The 18,035-nt window shown below is 38.6% G+C and overlaps 1 protein-coding gene across 1 annotated transcript in view; it reads right to left on the bottom strand.

Annotated features, from left to right (window-relative positions):
* peak1 (pseudopodium-enriched atypical kinase 1) overlaps positions 1–17,418 on the bottom strand; it is a 105,250-nt gene extending 87,832 nt beyond the window's left edge. The window contains exon 1 of the mRNA XM_079252406.1: positions 17,271–17,418. The gene's annotated coding sequence lies outside the window, so the exon portion shown is untranslated. The remainder of the gene's footprint in view (positions 1–17,270) is intronic.
* Positions 17,419–18,035: the final 617 nt, after the last annotated feature.

Raw genomic sequence — 18,035 nt, 5'->3', positions numbered from 1 at the left:
CTCTAAACGCTTGTAAACTAGCTTGTTAGCTGCATACTGTTAAGTCTCCACACCTCTTTACCAACTCTCCTGAAACACCACACACATGTGCACGCAGAAGTTTTCTGGATTGACTGGGAAGTAAACTTTCTGTTTGCTGTGAGGAAGAGAAGCTGAACTAAGAAAAAAATTACATGTATACAATGCCGCTGTAATAGTCTGTACTCTACATTTGCGATATAGACATTTTATGCAGCTTATTAATGGGATACATTGAGTTTATTCAATATATTGCCCAGCCCTACCTGCAACCTAATAAAGCAAAGAGTTTGGAAAAGAACAACACGGGCAAATGTTATTTTAATGCCAGAAATTCTCAAAAGAAACCCAAAAAGCCACTGCAATAACAAAAAGTTTTAGCATGTATTGTTCTGCATGACCAGCTTCTTTCCATCGTGTCCATTTTTTATGGAATTGTTTTGATGTGTTTATTAATGTTTAAATGCCAGGCCACTGAAGAACGGTAACAAGAACATGATACATTAAAATCTATAATAAACAGAATGTATATCTTAACTCTTTCTCCGCCATTGACGAGATATTCCGTCATTCACGTTACAACGCTTCCCCGCCGATGACGAGATCTTCCGGCAATCCGTGTTTTCGCGCTTAAAATGTGGGCGGGGCTGCGGCTGATTTAGTAAATAAACACAAATAACTGGTATCATATAGCAACACAGTAAACAACTCTATCACACTTATAACTAACAATGCCGGCTCCGCAGAAAACGTACTCCGCTACAGAGGTCCTCAAAATGATTATGGACTCCGACAACTCTGTCTTTGATTTGTCAGAGGAGACTGACAGTGACAGGGAAGATGAGGATGAGAGAGAGATCGGATGCCGTGATGAGGGAGAAATTGGACGCCGAAACGAGAAAGAAGTCGGGGGAGGTGAGAAACGAGACGACAGGGGACACGGACATGGAAGAGACGACGATCACAGCCAGACCGAAGTAACTTTTAGGGGGCGTGACAGGAAAAGACGAGCCGTCAGGTGTGGGACAAGACGAGGCGCACCGACTCGTCGTCGTGATGACAGTGGTTGGTCAGGTGATGACACGGAGTGGAGGGACTCAAGGCAGAGATCTCGATCTGGGCTCCCAAATGCCAGAGGCTCAAGAAGTAAGACATCGTTTTATTTAGCATTTGAATAAATAAATGTTTTCTGTAATTTCCGCTGATTTCCCCCTTGATTTGAATTATGTGGTTTAAACAGTGATGCGGCTAATTTGTGTATTTTTATGGAATTAGGGAGTCATTTTGTGCTTCATGCACACACCTTCATCATGAAAATCATATGATATGATCAAAACAGCCTTCAAGAGGCAATCGATGTGGCTGTTGGTAAAGGAAAAAGAGCTGCTGCGCTCAGTGCGGCTTTTATTCTCTGCGCTTAGTTGCGCTCTCTGGTCCTGATAGATCGATAGACAGATAGACAGATAGACAGATAGATAGACAGATAGACAGATAGACAGATAGATGTGCTAATAAATATATTCATATATTCCCTCATACACAGCCAAAAAAATAAACAAAATGTACACACACACACACATCATATATATATATATATATATATATATATATATATATACATACACACACACATACATATACACACGTATAGAATATGTATAGATAAATAGAATTTCCTTCTATTATTTATAGATCGAAATCAGCAAAGAGGACGAGGACGTGTTCAAATACAAAGAGATGCTGCCACCGGTGAAGATGGGGGGGCCCGTGAACACCATCCACCTGAAGTTCCTCAACCTTGTAGAGAGTGGCTGGAAAGGGACTGGAAGCCAGTAAACATTCCTTTTACTGAGGTTCCAGGGCCAATCAATGCAGCTGCAGCTCTTCATTCAGAGCAGCCAGTCGATTTTGTTGAGTTGTTCATTTCTGATGAACTTCTTCAGACTATTGTAAACCAGACTAATTTGTATGCAAATCAGTGCATTGAAGCTCAGAGCAATGCTTCATCACATGCTCGCATCCATGCATGGAAACCAGTAACAGTTTCAGAAATGAAAACCTTTCTGGGTCTTTTTTTTCTCACTGGTATAATTCGCAAACCCGAACTGGAAATGTACTGGTCAACAGATGAAATGTTGGCTACTCCCTTCTTTAACAAAGTTATGTCCCGAAACAGATTTGAAATCATTTGGAGATTTCTCCACTTTAGTGATAATGAAACAAGACCAGCCAATTGCAATGATAATCTGTACAAAGTCCGCTCTGTCCTTGATTATCTTGTGACAAAATTTCAGGAAATGTATCAACCCAACACAAACATTTGCATTGATGAGGGAATGCTTCTCTGGCGTGGGCGCCTGGCTTTTAGGGTGTACAACCCCCAAAAACCAGTAAAATATGGGATCAAATCCTACATTCTATGTGATTCGGAGACCGGGTACTGCTTCAACCTAAAACCCTACTGCGGAGAAAGTGCCCCACTTGGAGACACAGTTGTCTCTCTACTTGACCGCTTAGCAGGTCATGGCTACAAGTTGTACATGGACAACTACTATAACTCTGTTGCCCTATGTGAGCGTCTGCTCGACTTAAAAACCCATGTCTGTGGCACACTGAGAAAGAACAGGGGGGAACCATCAGTGATCCGAGATGCTGGAAATGCAGATCTTAGGAGAGAAGGAGAGCCACTTGTGCGTCACAAAAAAAATGTCATGGTCTTAGCTTGGCGAGACAAGCAGATAGTAAAAATGGTTACAACATTCCATCCAAATGAGATGAAAACAATTCAGGTTTGGCAAAGAGGACATAAAGACAGGGTTTCCAAACAAAAGCCAACTTGCATTGTGGAATACAACAATGCCATGAATGGAGTAGATAAATTAGATCAAAATATTGTCTACTACCCCTTTGTCAGAAAGTCCCACAAGTGGACAAAGAAATTTATCACATATTTATTTGAAATCAGTTTATTCAACGCTTTCATCATCTACAAAGCAAAAACCCCATCTGGCAAATGCAGCACGCTTTTGGCATTCATTCAGAGTGTTGTGAAGTCATGGACCAGTCAGGTCCCCGTGAGACAGGCTGAAGGTCCCGAAACCCATGCTGAGGAGGGACGAGACAACCCCACTGCTCAGAAAACCCCTAGAGCTCCTTACATGACCGACCCCAAGAAAAGATTAGATGTCATATTTGCTGCACATCCACTTGTCCCCATCCTGCCAACAGCCAAAAAAGATCACCCAACCAGAAGGTGCAGGGTTTGCACACGTAAGGGGTTGCGTAAGGAAACATCTTATTACTGCAAAGGCTGTGGTGTCCCCTTACACTTTGGACAGTGTTACACTGTGTACCATTCAAAAGCAAATTATAACTCGTAAAAAAAAGACAAAAAACTGTTAATCCCAATCACAACAAAATCAATCAATCAACTAATCAATCCTAATTAGGATGGAAATAGGTTTTATGACTGTCCAGTTATTTGTTAGTGATAATTCTGGACAATTTAGTTACAAATGCAATTTATTCTGCAAATTTTTCCAGGTTTTTGTTCAATTTTTGCAGTGCTTGCTTGAAGAAAGAGAATACGATGGATTTATTTATTCATTTATCTATTTGTTATTTAAGAGAAATTGATGGAAATATCTAAAGTCTGTGATATAATCTGCCACGAAAGGAAATTTTTTTTCTTGTGTTGGTGAGCCCTAACATTCTAAAAAAATGTCAAATATATTATTATTATTATTATTATATTATTATATTTGGTTAACTGTGATGCTTTTTTAGTATTTGTAAATAAAAATGTAAATAGCCAATCAGTTTTGTACTGACAATAAATGTTTATCAAAAAAAGTTGTTTTCTGAGATTGTTTTTCAAAATGTTTTTTTTTTTACAAAAATGACCAATATTCAACAGTTGATAACTCAAGAATGAATAAAGATAGAAAAATAGTTTCTTCTTTATTTGAAAGGTCAGATTGTCTTCTTTCTTTTGATAAATGCAGTGTTAACATACTTCAAACACAACATTTCAGGCGGCCTTCAAAGATCGCTGGATATTATCAAAATGCCTGGCGCTGGCTAGCAACTAATTCACAGTTGTCTGGCGGGGAAAGAGTTAATAAAATAGAAGTTGGTATTTACTATCAGCAGATAGTTGACTCCAAATTTCAGAATCTGTCTTGAACAGAAAAAAATAGAGAAAGAATATCTCTACTAATATCCATGTCCTCTTTTCTATTGCACTGCCATACAAAGGTTAATTCTTAATACAGAAAAGGTTAATAAGCGTGCCCTCCTTAACTAGCCAAGGCGTATTGGTGGAATCGTGTGTGTATAAAAAGAGAAGTATTTTAAGAAAAAGGAAAGTATCTGTGAAAGTAAGATAGGAATGGTTTAACATGAACAGAATCAGGAAACCTGTCACAATTCAAGTTTTTTAGGAGTCATTATAAAAGTTTGTAATATTTCACCTGAATATACAAAAACAAAATTTTGTTGTTCAACATTTTTTCCTTGTATAAAGTGAACTGATTTAAAAGCTTTTAGGACATGCTAACCAAAAATGATGCAACGAGCAGCATAACACCTCATACGTTACCAAAAAAACTGACAATGGCATCCCTTCGGAGAGTTACTCTGCTTTTTCTGATGCTTAAACATACAGAGTTTCCTGTGATTTCTCCAGATCTCCCCTCACATGTTGGTGCAGGTGTTTTACTCAATACTGGCCCAGAGGGAAGGAGATGTGCTGGCACAAGGCAGAGTTACGCATGCCAGAGTAAATACATGCATGAATATATTCTATAATTAGATCTAATCTGTTCTTCAGTGAAGAAAACAAACATTTCCACTGAAACTCATCTTTAAACAGAGCTAGAGAAAAGCCAAGGGAGAAAGTGGTCTGTATGAGTGAAGATCTGATTTTCACTTTGATCTTGCAATATGCTGTCCCAGTTCTGAGTCCCAGACACATATAATGAAGTGAATAATGGAGACTGTATTGCTCTGTCTTGTTTACCCACACCACACTCACTGGCTGGCTTGTACACAGCCCCTGCTCCTGTCAGTCATCAGTCCTCTGAATCATAGCAGTCCCAACTCCTCCTACTCTTCCTCTTCTTTCCATGGCACAAATCTGATGGTTAAATTCCAATTTCTGAGCAGGACACCCACTGGTTATCTCAGTCTCACACACTCACACATCAAAGTTTCACAAGCAAACAGTCAACATGTAATCCATGAACTTGCTTCTCTTATCCAAATGCAGACTTGCATGTCTTCTTTCCTGGTGCTACAAGCTCTCTTTCACACTGTTTTCAGACAGACATGTCACACCCTTGTCATTCACAGTGGGCGTCTTGCCAGGGGGCCCCCCATTGGCCTGCAACCCTGATATGGTTGTGGTATGGGTCGGGGCTGGGGACCGGGGATTTCAGAGAGTGGGAGTGTTTTGTTTTCTCACAATTTCTATGAGATCATGTCACGCAACAAGCAAGAAACACAAACACAATCAGGAAGGAATTGAAGTGATACAGCACATGCCATTATTTCAAATTAGATCAAAGGGTGGGCAAGCTGACTGCTACTGTAATGTGACAGGGTGAAAAGATAGACTATCAGTTAGGTCATTTGAGAGGCGCTCCAACTCAGCTGTGAGAAATGAAAACGGGGTGAGTCTGCAAATTTAATTTGAGCAGCACCAATAGGATTATTCGTGCCAAAGATTCTTGCTGTGTCAAGGAAGGTCATACGGTGGATGTTTATTTACAAATGGCGAGGGGGTGAATATGGGATGGCATTTCCACCATTAACATTACATAATGTCTTTACCACCTTGGAATGGCAAGTAACAAACACTGCAGGTGTGATTGTTCTTCCACTCCCCGGTAAATGTGTTGCCGCAGCCATACAATTTTGCATCGCTCTCAATTTGAATCCAGTCCAAATGTAAATTATTCTTATTGTCCCTGCAGAATCTGGGACTGTTGTTTGATAAATCATTTGTGGTCTTTGACTTCCTCACTGGGCTTGAAACTCATTCCAGACTATAGATATGGAGGGCCGATGTCACCGGGTGCATGTGTCAGGTAGTGTTGTGCACACTCAGAGTGCATTCACAACGCACTGGGTGCACACTCGGAGCGTGCTTTTTTTTTTTTAGAGCATATTGACACATGCTAATATTAACTGCTATTATAAATTATTATAAATCACTTATTTCATAAGGCTAAGGTTGCCTTTTCTGACTTAAATCATTATTAGCCATATGTGTTGGAGCACAGTTTATCATATCAACAGTCGGTAAACTACTGTTGTTGACAGTTTTTGCTGAGCCAAATATGCCACTGCATTAGGTTTTCTTTTCCTAAGCCTTATGCATGCGCATAGAGAGGATGAGCGGGCCAATTAGCTGCCGGTGTGAGCGCACGTATCAGTGATGCACGGGGTGATCCACACTGAGCAGTTGTGAATCACCAATAAAGCTAACAAAGATGTGTCTGACAATATTAAAATTTTATGCATCAATTAGACACATAGAAAGACAGGGAGAAAGAGCCCTATGAAGGAACAGACTTCTTTTCTGTGCTGAGTTCTATTAGGACTCTATTTGGACTGAGTGGAGCAGCACAAGTTGAGGAAACTGCAAGGTAATTTGGACAATATTAAACACAACTCCATAATACCATGACAAGACAAAGAAGCAGCTCCAGTAGGAGGCTGATTCCTAGGCCCTGCAGGACTGAGATGTTCAGGACATCATTTGTCGCCACAATCATTAGACTGTACAACAGGAGTGTTATATAATGAGAGATCAAACACAGAGAGTAAATATATAAATAAATGCTCCAGGTCAAGTCTTAAGTCTTACGTGTGAGTGCAAGTCTAGGATCAAGTATTCTAATCATATTAAGATGGCTATTTGATTTAAAAAAAATAAATCATTTTTAAATGAAAACAGTTTTAAAGAGAAAGAATGAAAGAGCACAGGAGTGTTTATCTTCAGCAGTTATTAATAAGCATGAATTTGCACAAATGCAGACCCAGTTTTCTATCCATTTCATCAGTAATTTCTGAGACTAAACTTCACAGAACATCTTCAAGCAAATAAGGCATTCTGCAAAATTACCTTAAAAATAAAGTTTATAACCTTTTCTCTGATAAAAGCTGGTCACCGGGGGCATTTTAGACACAAACAGACTCACAGAACTCTCCTCCAAAAATACCACAGTAGCACATCCCGAGATAATACTGCACTGGTGTTTACTAACTAGATGGGACTGAGGTAAATAAGGAGCCTTCACCAGGGTCTGCAGTCTGAAGCTGCCACAGCCACAGTTCAGGTTCACCACAATAGTAAACAGCATGCAGCAGCAGCCATGTTTGTCAGGGAGATTTCAGCACAACACGTAGAAAGTTATTTTAAGATGCAGAATGAGTCCAAGAGTGAGGTTAAAACTTGAAAACATTTCAGCAGGTTACTGTAGTTTCTGTAATTACTGTTGCTACAAACAATTGCAAGGGGGGTTTTCTTCCATATATGGAACTGATGAATGTGGAGGAATTAAAAGCAAAGATCAGGCATTACATTTTTATTCACATTGTGAGTAAAAAAAATATCCAAAACTCAACATAAAAGCAGTTTCATAAAAAGAGAGAGAATTATTATTATTATTATTATTATTATCATTATCATTATTACAGACTTGATGAGGAATTCTACCACTTTGTTCAGTGTCATATATCCAGGGCTAAAGTCAATCTGTTTTTCTGTCAAAGTAAATCCTGTAGAGCCGTAGTTGCTGGGCAAAACTGCTGCCAACAGTCTCCTAAATCAAAAACCAAAGCTGAGAAACATTGTTGATGCGCATATCTGTCACCTGCTCCACTATTATCAGGCAGTGATGACAATGTTGGCGATGCGAAGCGTGCTTGTGCAAGTTGGCACACATGCTGGGAAGGCATAGCTGCATGTACATGCATGTGCTCACTTTGTTGTTTATTTTGCTGCTGGAATTCAATTCTTTGCCTATTTGCATATAGGATAAAACACCTGTTCAAATAAGTGTTATTGGACTTATATCCATCTGATTTAATTTTATTTTTAAAAAATACAAAGGTTTACATTTTACAATGCTTAGGGAACTTGTGTTTTTAAGCTCATCCTCAAAAAACATTTGAGTCCATCCGCACAAACAACATAACCAGCTTTATGAGTTCTTAAATGAGAACTTCGTTTCATCATTTCTAAAAGAAATAAGGTAAAATGTTCTCAAGCTAATTCGAAAAATATAGTAGTAAATGAAAATTTACATGCATAACTTCACACACCTGTCACATATGCCCCACAAAACTTTTCATTATGGGTTTTTTTTTTTGCAGCTCGATGGATAAACGACAAGTTTGGATTGTCTGGGACAAAGCAAACACAGAGACAGCAATGACAGATAATCCTTCTGTTATATTCATTAAGGACCATTATGAAACTAGACTAAAACCTAAATTAAATAGGGACACAAAGATTTAAATTTGAAATGTGAGATTTCCAAAGATTCCCAACCCTGTAATCTATCCACATCTAGATTTAATCACCAGAAACACAGCTCTGTGGGACAGAGCCAGAGGGCATTCTACTGCTAAATGAAATTGGAAACTGGCTTCATCTTGGGATTTTGATTTCCCACAACATTGTTAGCTCTTTTTTAGCCATCTTCCTTTCCAGCCTTGGGCAGTAAACTGTGTTAGTACTGTGAAAGAGGGAAAAATTAGAAACTAGGATTGCAAAACTGTGAAGGACAATGTTACATCAAGACACTATTTCCAAACATCATGAAAACTGAAAGGAAAAAGCTGGATTTGTTGCAGTTTATTTCATGAAAAATAAAAATGCAACTATGAACAAACTGCATAGCTCACGTCTTATTGTTTTTGGGGACTGAGATCAGATATCCACAAAGCTAAGACACTGTAAAGATGACAATTTAACACATTTTATCTTGCAACAGTGATGTGACAGAGGTTTTTATTTTTAATTTATGTGCCAAAAATAAAACCTCTCTCACTATTTTTGCATGCAAACAAACAAATGTGAACAATGTAATCATACCTCAGTAGTACTCAGGAAAAAAAAAGTTTTTGTTAAATATTTGTAACAATGTTTTTTCAAAAAGAGTACTTACATTTACTTGGAAATAAAAAAAATAAAAAAACACCTTTTAATTTCATTAGGTGCAACTATGATTGACACATGACATCACTTTATAAAATGGAATTGTTTATATGAGATAAACTTTATGTTCTCTATTTTATCCTTCTTTAAAACTAAAGAACTCTGTCCAAGAGCTTTAGGATTTCTCAAGTATTGTTTACAGCATTGCTTACTTTTCCCAGTTTACTGCCCTGTTAGTTGCTGGGAGCCTGAGAAATAACAGAACATATCAAGCTTGGAATGCAAAGTAGCTGGAGCAGACTCTTCAGGGAATCCTCAAATAAAGCCTCTGGTTTCAGGGTTGGAGAGTCCATAGTCTATTAGAGTGTGTACAGTGTGAGAAAGGGCACAGACAAAGAACACATTATCAAAGTCATATTACTAAATGTGATGATAAAAAAAAACAGAATAAAGTGACTGAGTTAGTTTTGTCTACAAACAAGACTCACAAAAAAAGAAAAAAAAATAGTAAAACTGAAGGTATCTTTGTAGTGCTGGTATGAAGTCTTCCTTCCTAAAGCTTGCCACTAACCACCACAAGCAACAAGTGACATCTTCTCCGATGTGGCCTGCATCAGTCTTCTATTAAATAGACATTAACAAGGCACTGTCGTACATTTTACAAGCTGGGAGGCAGGTGAGAAGTCTGGAAGCCATCAACAATGAAACAGTCTTGCATCATTATTGGCCTTGTTTCATCCTTTTGCTTTGTGGACCCTACAGGACACTGACAGTGATAGGAAGAGTCTATCCTGCACACACACCACTTTAATCCTAAAAAAAAAACAGACAATCTGACATCATTAAATCATCATGCAGCAGCCTTAGATCGTGAAGTCAACTTGGGATACGTGGAATAACTGAACTCTGGCAGATCTACGAGGAGAAGCCACACTTCTAAATTGCATGTCACGGTGAAGGGACCAAGTTTGACTCGGACTGTGGAGTCACAACCAGCATTTAAACAAAAGTGATGTTAGAGTCACAGCCCATATCTCTGAACTGAACTTTGGCGAAAAAAAAAGACAACTGTAGTCTTGAAGATGCTATCTATCCGATCTGAAAAAGCTTCCCAGCTCATCAACTTCTTGTGACCCTCATTTGAATGCACCGCAAAATTGGGCAAAACAGGTTTTTCAAGAATAATGCAGACATTGTAAACTTGTTTCTCCCTAAACTTCTATAAACATGACTTATCTCACTTAGGACTTTAAATAAACCAAATAAAAGCAGCTTTAACTTAAACAAAGGCTGTTTTTTATCAATTAATCATTAAATATGCATAATGCTCTCATGCTAAACAACTCAAATTAGCTAACCGCTTATTAGACTCCTACTTCCAGGGTCACAATCAAACTAACAGCTTATCAGCAAAGCCATAGCCTTGAATTTCCCATATAGTCACACATGTTTACAAAGTCAACATTCCTTGTAAAAGGTTGCAAGAACTATTTTAAACACTGAATAAATGGAATGGCAAAACAAAGGCGGTGCTGTGTAGATTAGACACAAGATATGCATATCGTCCTCAGAATAAATACACCTAACTACTGAGAGCTCACAAAAACATAAATATGGACTGAAAGGACGGAAAATGTCTTGCATCCACTGAATAAGTTCCTTGGAAAAAGAGATTGATTTCAAGCATAAATCAATCAAAAAACAATCATTAAGCTGCTGCTGAGGAACTGAGAATGTGAAGCGAGTGACCCCTGTGATCCAATGGGTTACTTTAATTTGTTCTGACACCTTCGCACCTTGACTCAAACAACATTACGCTGACTTTTGGTCAGTGCAACATTATTGTCTGATAGTCACACAAAGTATCTACTTTAGGCCATGACCTGGAGCTGCCAACACGAATTATATCCGGACCAATACTCTAACACGGAAAAAAGCTTCAGCTCTGTCTTGATTGCAGACAGAGGAGTGTTTCTTAAGAGATGGCTTTCAGCCCAAACTGCACTTTATCTGCCTCCGCTGACCTTCAAAAACTTGGAATGTTTTTGTGGAAGGAGCAGCAACATGACCAAATGTCTGATGGTGTAAAAGGCAAACAAGGGCACCAAAGAATAAAGATGGTGGCATTTTGGTGAAATTGATGTGGCATTGTGGAGATGAAGTCATCCGTTTGTGGATGAAAGGTTCTGCAGGGATGCAATCATGATATAGACATGTTGAATGAACAGGTCAAAATAAGCATATTATAAATATATTCAGAAAGGATAAATGTTTTAGTCATTTACAAGAGTTAGTCATATGATCACATAGGCATGACTGTAAACAAATGATTTGTGTTCGTTTTGTTGATGCTGTCAACAATTTGATCCAATCTCAGTGTGCAAACTAGTAAAGACTCAACTATCAAACATTAAATCTTCTAGGTAAAAAAAAGCAAAACTGTTGAGCAAGCTCAGTTTGCGTCTGTTCAGTGCCAAAGTAGCCAAACGCAGCTTGTCAGGCAAACTTTAGGAGAAAAAGAAGCTAGACAATCTTATTATTTGTAAGGCTTTTTTTTTTTTTTTAACTCTTTATGTTTAGAGTCATGGAGTACTTTTTCTGTTAGGGTGGAAAAGTTAAAGATAAGAGCTTTTTGTTCTTGTACCCAAACACTGAATGATGACAGATTAACTGTGCCTTTCAGTAAAGTGGTAGAAATATTTCTCATCCGTCTTCTGACACTCATCCCACAACCTCCTCCGTACTGTCCTGCTGGCGTTACAAATGCCAGTGAGCTGCACACTCTCTCACCATGATAAGCTATCTGGGTAGAGATAGCTTGTCAGTGTCAGCTATACCAAGTATTAATAAGGCTCTACTTACCTGCACAAGAAAACCTGTGTTATACTGGAGTAAAAAAATAGAACAAGTATTCAGATCCATTATTTAGTTGCAAGTACTTACAAATTACTATAAAACTACTGAATGGTTTAGGACCAAAGTACATTAGAGACATCCTGTCCCATTATGAACCTACCAGACCCCTCAGGTCATCTGGATCTGTTTCTTTTTTGTTTGTTTTTTTAAATCAGCTCCTAGAGTCAAAAGGAGACATGGAGAAGCAGCATTTAGCTTCTGTGCTCGTCATGTCTGGAACAAACTCCCAGAAAGCCTCAGATCAGATGAAAAACTCAGTTTTTTTTTAATTGAGGTTAAAGACTCACCTGTTCTCAGCTGCATTTCAGATCAAGTTATTTTGAGTCTATTTCAATTCCAAATCTGCAAGTTGCTTTACTTAATGTTATTTCTTTTTCCTTGATTTCTTTTTTTAATTTTAAACTATGCTTTTTTTTCCTATTGTTTTATTGTCTCCGTCTCTTGAATCACCAAGTTATTAAATTGTGCTCTAGAAATAAACTTGCCTTACTTCCTTACAAGTAAAACGCTGCATTAAAAATAAAACTTCAGCAGCCGTGCAAAATGATAACTGAATGGACATATTTAAGTATTAGAACCCAGGCATTAATGTTATAACATGGGGTGGGATTTATATATAAGCTTATGCTTTTACTCACTCCGTTTGAACTTGTGTTTTTTTTTCAGTTTTGTTTTTCTTTGTATTTCTGTTTTGCATTCAAAATGTTCAAATAATTTTTTCAATCAATCAAGAACTCATGCATTAATGTCTACAGTAAGGTACTTTCTGCAGAAATGGAATTAATGATCTAAACTGGGGATCAGTCTGCTCATTAGCTGGCTTTATAGTTTCCAAGAGTATTAAAACGACAATAAAACTAAACAATGGAGTGGCAAGAAAATAACAAACTCAAACTATGAGCCATCAAGTCCCTATTTAAACAAAGCCAACCACTCTGAAACCAAATAAAGACTATCTGAAACACAAATAAGAATGACGTGATAACTTTAGCATGCTGAAGAGAAACTAGATTTAAATCTGCCACCTACTGCTGTGTTTGTGTGTGCATTTAGTTGCTTTTTCTTGCATGTTGACAACAAAAATCTGGCTACTCAGTGACTTATGGGGACTTCCTGTGAACATGAGGTACAGCAATTTTGTTGCCACAAGTACACTTTTTCTGGGTTAAAATGTGTATGATCAAAGTTAAAGTTAGGCTATGATTGGTTGGTAAAAGGCACTTCGTTAAGATGGTTAAATTTAGCATTAGGACCTAGATGATGCATTTTATCAATGAAAAGTGACCACAGGGTATGCAAAACAGACTTGTGTATGTGTGTATGTGTGTGTGGTGCACTTAACCTCTGGGTCACACCTGTTACCTTGCTCAGGGCAAGACCCATACTGTCACATGACACTCTCAGTCACTGGTCTGTCTCAAAGCTCACTCACACAGGAATCCCTTCAGCTGAAAAATTACTCATCATTTATAGCAAATCATTTCTGAATCATAACTTTGCAGACACAGTACTTTTTTTTTTTAATCTCGGGTTGCAATATCTCTCAGACATAATCAGTCAGACTAAATGAATGATCATAAATATGGGAGGCTTGGGAATGACAGGTTTGGGATATGAGAGGAAAACTGCACCTGAATCTTGCTGCTGGGAAGAGATAGATCCAGTTTGAATTCACAAAAGGTTTGTATAATTAAAGGAGGACAATGCATACCTTATCCTTTCTGTACACAAATGTATGCTGCTGAATGTAGTGTACTGGTAAATACTGTAGAAAAAAAAAATGTAGATATCCAGTGATGAGATACAAAAAGGATTGTACACACAAATGACTTGGCAAGGTAGACAAAAAGACAAAGCTTCAATGCCACTAAGATGGCCCTCTTTAAATCACCATGTTGACTTGCAATCCATTTATATACATGAATGCAAATTAACTTAGCAACGGACTCGAACCATATGGGGTTTGGAGATGGCCCTATACATGAATTAAATGCAGATTTACTGGAGCAAGTCAGGGCTAACAATAACCAACTTTATAGCAAGTAGGACAAAGTGTTAAAACTGACAATAAGCAGAGTTAAAAAGAGAACAGCAGCACTGAGCTTTGTTTCACTCCATCTCAAGGCCAATCTTAATCCACTTACACTTTACTCTTTTCCAAAGCACTAATATAAATAAGAGGAGCCACGGCGAAGATTGTTCCACAAATTTCCAGCAAATGAGTTTTTTGTTTTAGTTTCAAGTTCTTTTAAGTAAATGTGCATGGAAAGAAAAACTCAGGTTAGAACCATAGACTGTATATAAAAAGATGGACTGAGCCTCCGTGACGTCACCCATAGGTGTCTGAAGAGCTGAATTGAATCTTGGTGGGCAGTTCCTACCATCGCCATCTTGGCACCATCATGCGTGTTGTCTTGCCCGGAAAATACAAATATGGGCAAAGAGGTAGAGCTGAGAGGAGGGCTGTGAGCATCATGGTGGATGATTGACATTGAGCAAACTCCAAGCTTTCTAGAGCTAAGAGCTAACCTAGCTAACCCAGAGGTAAGCGGGCTAAAGCTAAGTCACGTTGTTAACCGGCTAAAAACAGCAGTTGTTCTTCTTACTTGAAGCGGGAGATTGGGTACATGTCAATCAAAAGGACACGCCCTAAATATGCCAAATTTCGAGATTAAATTACTTTTAAATGGGCAAATTAGAAAAAAAATTTACTCCCCCCCCCCCCAGTTTTCATGAAGGTAAACCTGACCTATTAAACCGAAAATGGATTTTTTTAACCAGGCTGTAAACATGTTTATTTCTGCTGTGAAGTTGGTTTGTTTAACATATAGCTGAATCCCTATGGGGATTTGCTCGGTTTTGCAGCCAGCCCCGAGCGGATGAAGGGGGAACTGCAGTTTTATGCACTTCCGCATAGGCTTCACTTTTAACCGCCAGAGGCTCCGTCCATCTTTCGTATACGGTCTATGGTTAGAACAGAAAGATCAGAACCACTGACATGGTAGTAATTATCATTGAGTTTTTTCAGTCAGCTAACAAAGAAAAGCAGATCAAGACTTCTACGCACAATGCTGTAGAGACATATCGATTCAAACTAAATCTGTCTTGTCTGAATGACAAATCACTTCAAATGAATCCATGCAACTTGGGCACTTGAGTGCACTGCTGCATTTTTACATCATAAATGTTTCTGCAAAGTAATTTTTAAAAAATCAAATGTCTGATTTTCCTAAACAATTACAACCAAGCTGCAGTTCAGGTGAAGCTCTGGGTCACTGATCTTTCTGCTAAACTGCAGCACAGCACCAATATTGCAATATGTGTCTCTCGCCTGATGACTCACCGCTGACATTCACAAAAAGTATGATAGATGTTATCCAAGTTGTAACCCTTCTAATGCAAAGCTGCTGTCTCTTAGATAAACACCACCTTGAACAACTTTGAACAAAGAAGTGAATGACTATAAAAAATCATTTGACAAATGTCATGTGATGTCCCAGTCCTTGCAGCATCAAGAAAAACAAAGACCAAGAAAACCACAAACACCATCTTCCTGTTGCTCACCACAAAAATGTCAGGTATGTTCCCAATTCAGAAGCATAGGAAATGTTCCAACAAATATTTCTCCCATGCATTTCTCAGGACAATGCATCCACACGGGACTTACCAGGACGCTTCTCTAAAATCTCTGAAAACTCTGCACCCCTGCCTACTGTGCATAGGTGAGGAAGCAACATTGACTGTTGTCATATATACCTCATGTTGTTGACGCTATCAGTTGAGGAGTAGTAAAGAAAACATGGAAGAAGAAAATAAGTAAAAACAAGAAGTGAAAGGCACAGTTGCACATGAATGCACACAGAAGAGCTCATTTATCAAGCAAACAAGAGGCTGCTTTTTAATGGGCCAATGCTAAGGGGAGAAATGTGCTTCAACTTTCACTGACCTGAACTTGTGACACTGTAAGTGAAGAACAGTTTCCCTTTCTCAATGTATACCAAAATAAATATACAAACTTAAAATGAAATATGATGATTTTCTTTCCCTTTTTTTATCCTGAATAGTTTAGCATTGTTTGAATTTTCTAAACAAGGTGTTTATGTCCACTGACGTTTGCAGGCAACCATACTTTGACATCGAGGTTTGATCCGCATGCATGATGTGTGACTTCAGCAGTCAGCCCCTTTCGTCTTACAACCACAAATGAGGTTTTGCATGCTTACTTTCAGATGATGTCTCTGCAATTTTTTCTTAGAGCTTTGATGCTCCATCTCCACTGTCAGGCCGTGCTCAGACATAATAAATATTGTAAATATGAGATGACCTTTCTGGTACATTCTGTGACATCTGGGCTGTAATATCAGTCTTTGGTTTATCTAAGAAGACATGATCCATTCGCAACACAGTTCAGATACAACAATAATTATTCACAGTGCAATAGAAGCAACATCATCTCATTTATGCAACACTTCTAACATTTCTTATCTTATAAATTAACTTAATGCATTTGTTTGCGTAATACACGTCACGTGGTGACAGTATAAAATAAATTCGCATGCAAATTGCACAGTAATAAACACTCCTCATAACGTGTTTTATCACCATATTACATGAACATTAAGGGCGGTGACACAGCTTGGAAATTAAACTATCTACCACTCCCTGTAAAAAACCCCTGGTGGTCCCCTCCGGACCCCTGTTTAGTTGACTGTAAGTCGAGCATTGCCTATCCCATTTTGTAAACACAGCCTAGTTGGGGACTGGTGTGGGCTGGTTTCCGAGCGCTAAACTAACTTCTCGACAAAGCAGAAAAGCAGAAGCATTTTAAAAGTGTGGCTGTGCTGCCGTACCCCAATGTTTTAGTCCCCACTCGCTGAAGTTATGACAGCAGCGGCTAATGTTACGGCAGCACGCAGATTTGCTATGAGTCAGCTCGGTGAAGCCCACGAGCGGCTAGCGAACTTCTCACATCTCTGAACCAGGGGTGCAAAATATCTGACATTTGGCGCTAACGCTCCGACACAGAGCCGCTAGCTTCCCTCGCAAAGACACGGCATTCCTTAGCTGTACAAACTGGAACTTGGCAGCCGAAGAAAATTGACGAGACTTGTGCCTGAGACACTTTCAATTAGGCAAAAAGAAACAACGAGCTAACTTTTCTTCCTACCTTCTGGTCGCTAAATGTCTCCCGGTCGATACTAACACTTCTTGGAAGCCATAAATCCGGGTTTGGATGAAGTCGTCCTCGATAGGAATAACGAAAATCCAAACGTATAGAGCTGAACTCTCGGCAAAGCCAGAGATTTTTCTAACACCGCTCCTCTCTGCGTGGCTCCAGCAACAGCCGCTGCAGTTTTTTATTTCACCAAGCTGGCGCGGGAGCGAGCGCAGCGGGGATACTGGGCTGGTCACAGAGGAGCGTGTACGCGCAAAATTAGAAGGGACACCAAACTGGCTGCAACAGTGAAAAGCTGAGTTTTCCTTTTCATAACACAAATATTACACCACAAGATAATAGCTTGCAATGTTTAATAAGGTGTTAAAAAAAAAAAAAACATTAAATATAGATTAATAATAACTTCTCTTTTTTAACTTAACCACATTTTTAAAAGAGACAACTAGATAAAGAAAACTTCAGAGAATACAACAGAGGCTGCTGGACAACTTTGAAAAAGCCCCCCTCTCTTTCACTTTGTCTTTCTCTCTCTCTTCTATCTTCTCTGGTCTGGTCCAGCAGTAGAAATTTTGTATTACAATTATACAAAATAAATAAAGAAATAAAATAATAATCTAGAAAATCAAGGGTATCATCATACCAGTAATGCCCCCTTGGCAAAGTAAATTTGCTCAGCTGAACACAGCATCCAGACCATCATTTTGCTTCCTTAAATGCTGGACAAGACATGAATAAAAATTAAAAAAAAAAAGCCCC

Source organism: Telmatherina bonti (genome assembly GCF_933228915.1).
Source record: "Telmatherina bonti genome assembly, chromosome: 2".
NCBI classification, from domain to species: Eukaryota; Metazoa; Chordata; class Actinopteri; order Atheriniformes; family Telmatherinidae; genus Telmatherina; species Telmatherina bonti.
This window is presented reverse-complemented; position numbering and strand designations above follow the sequence as displayed.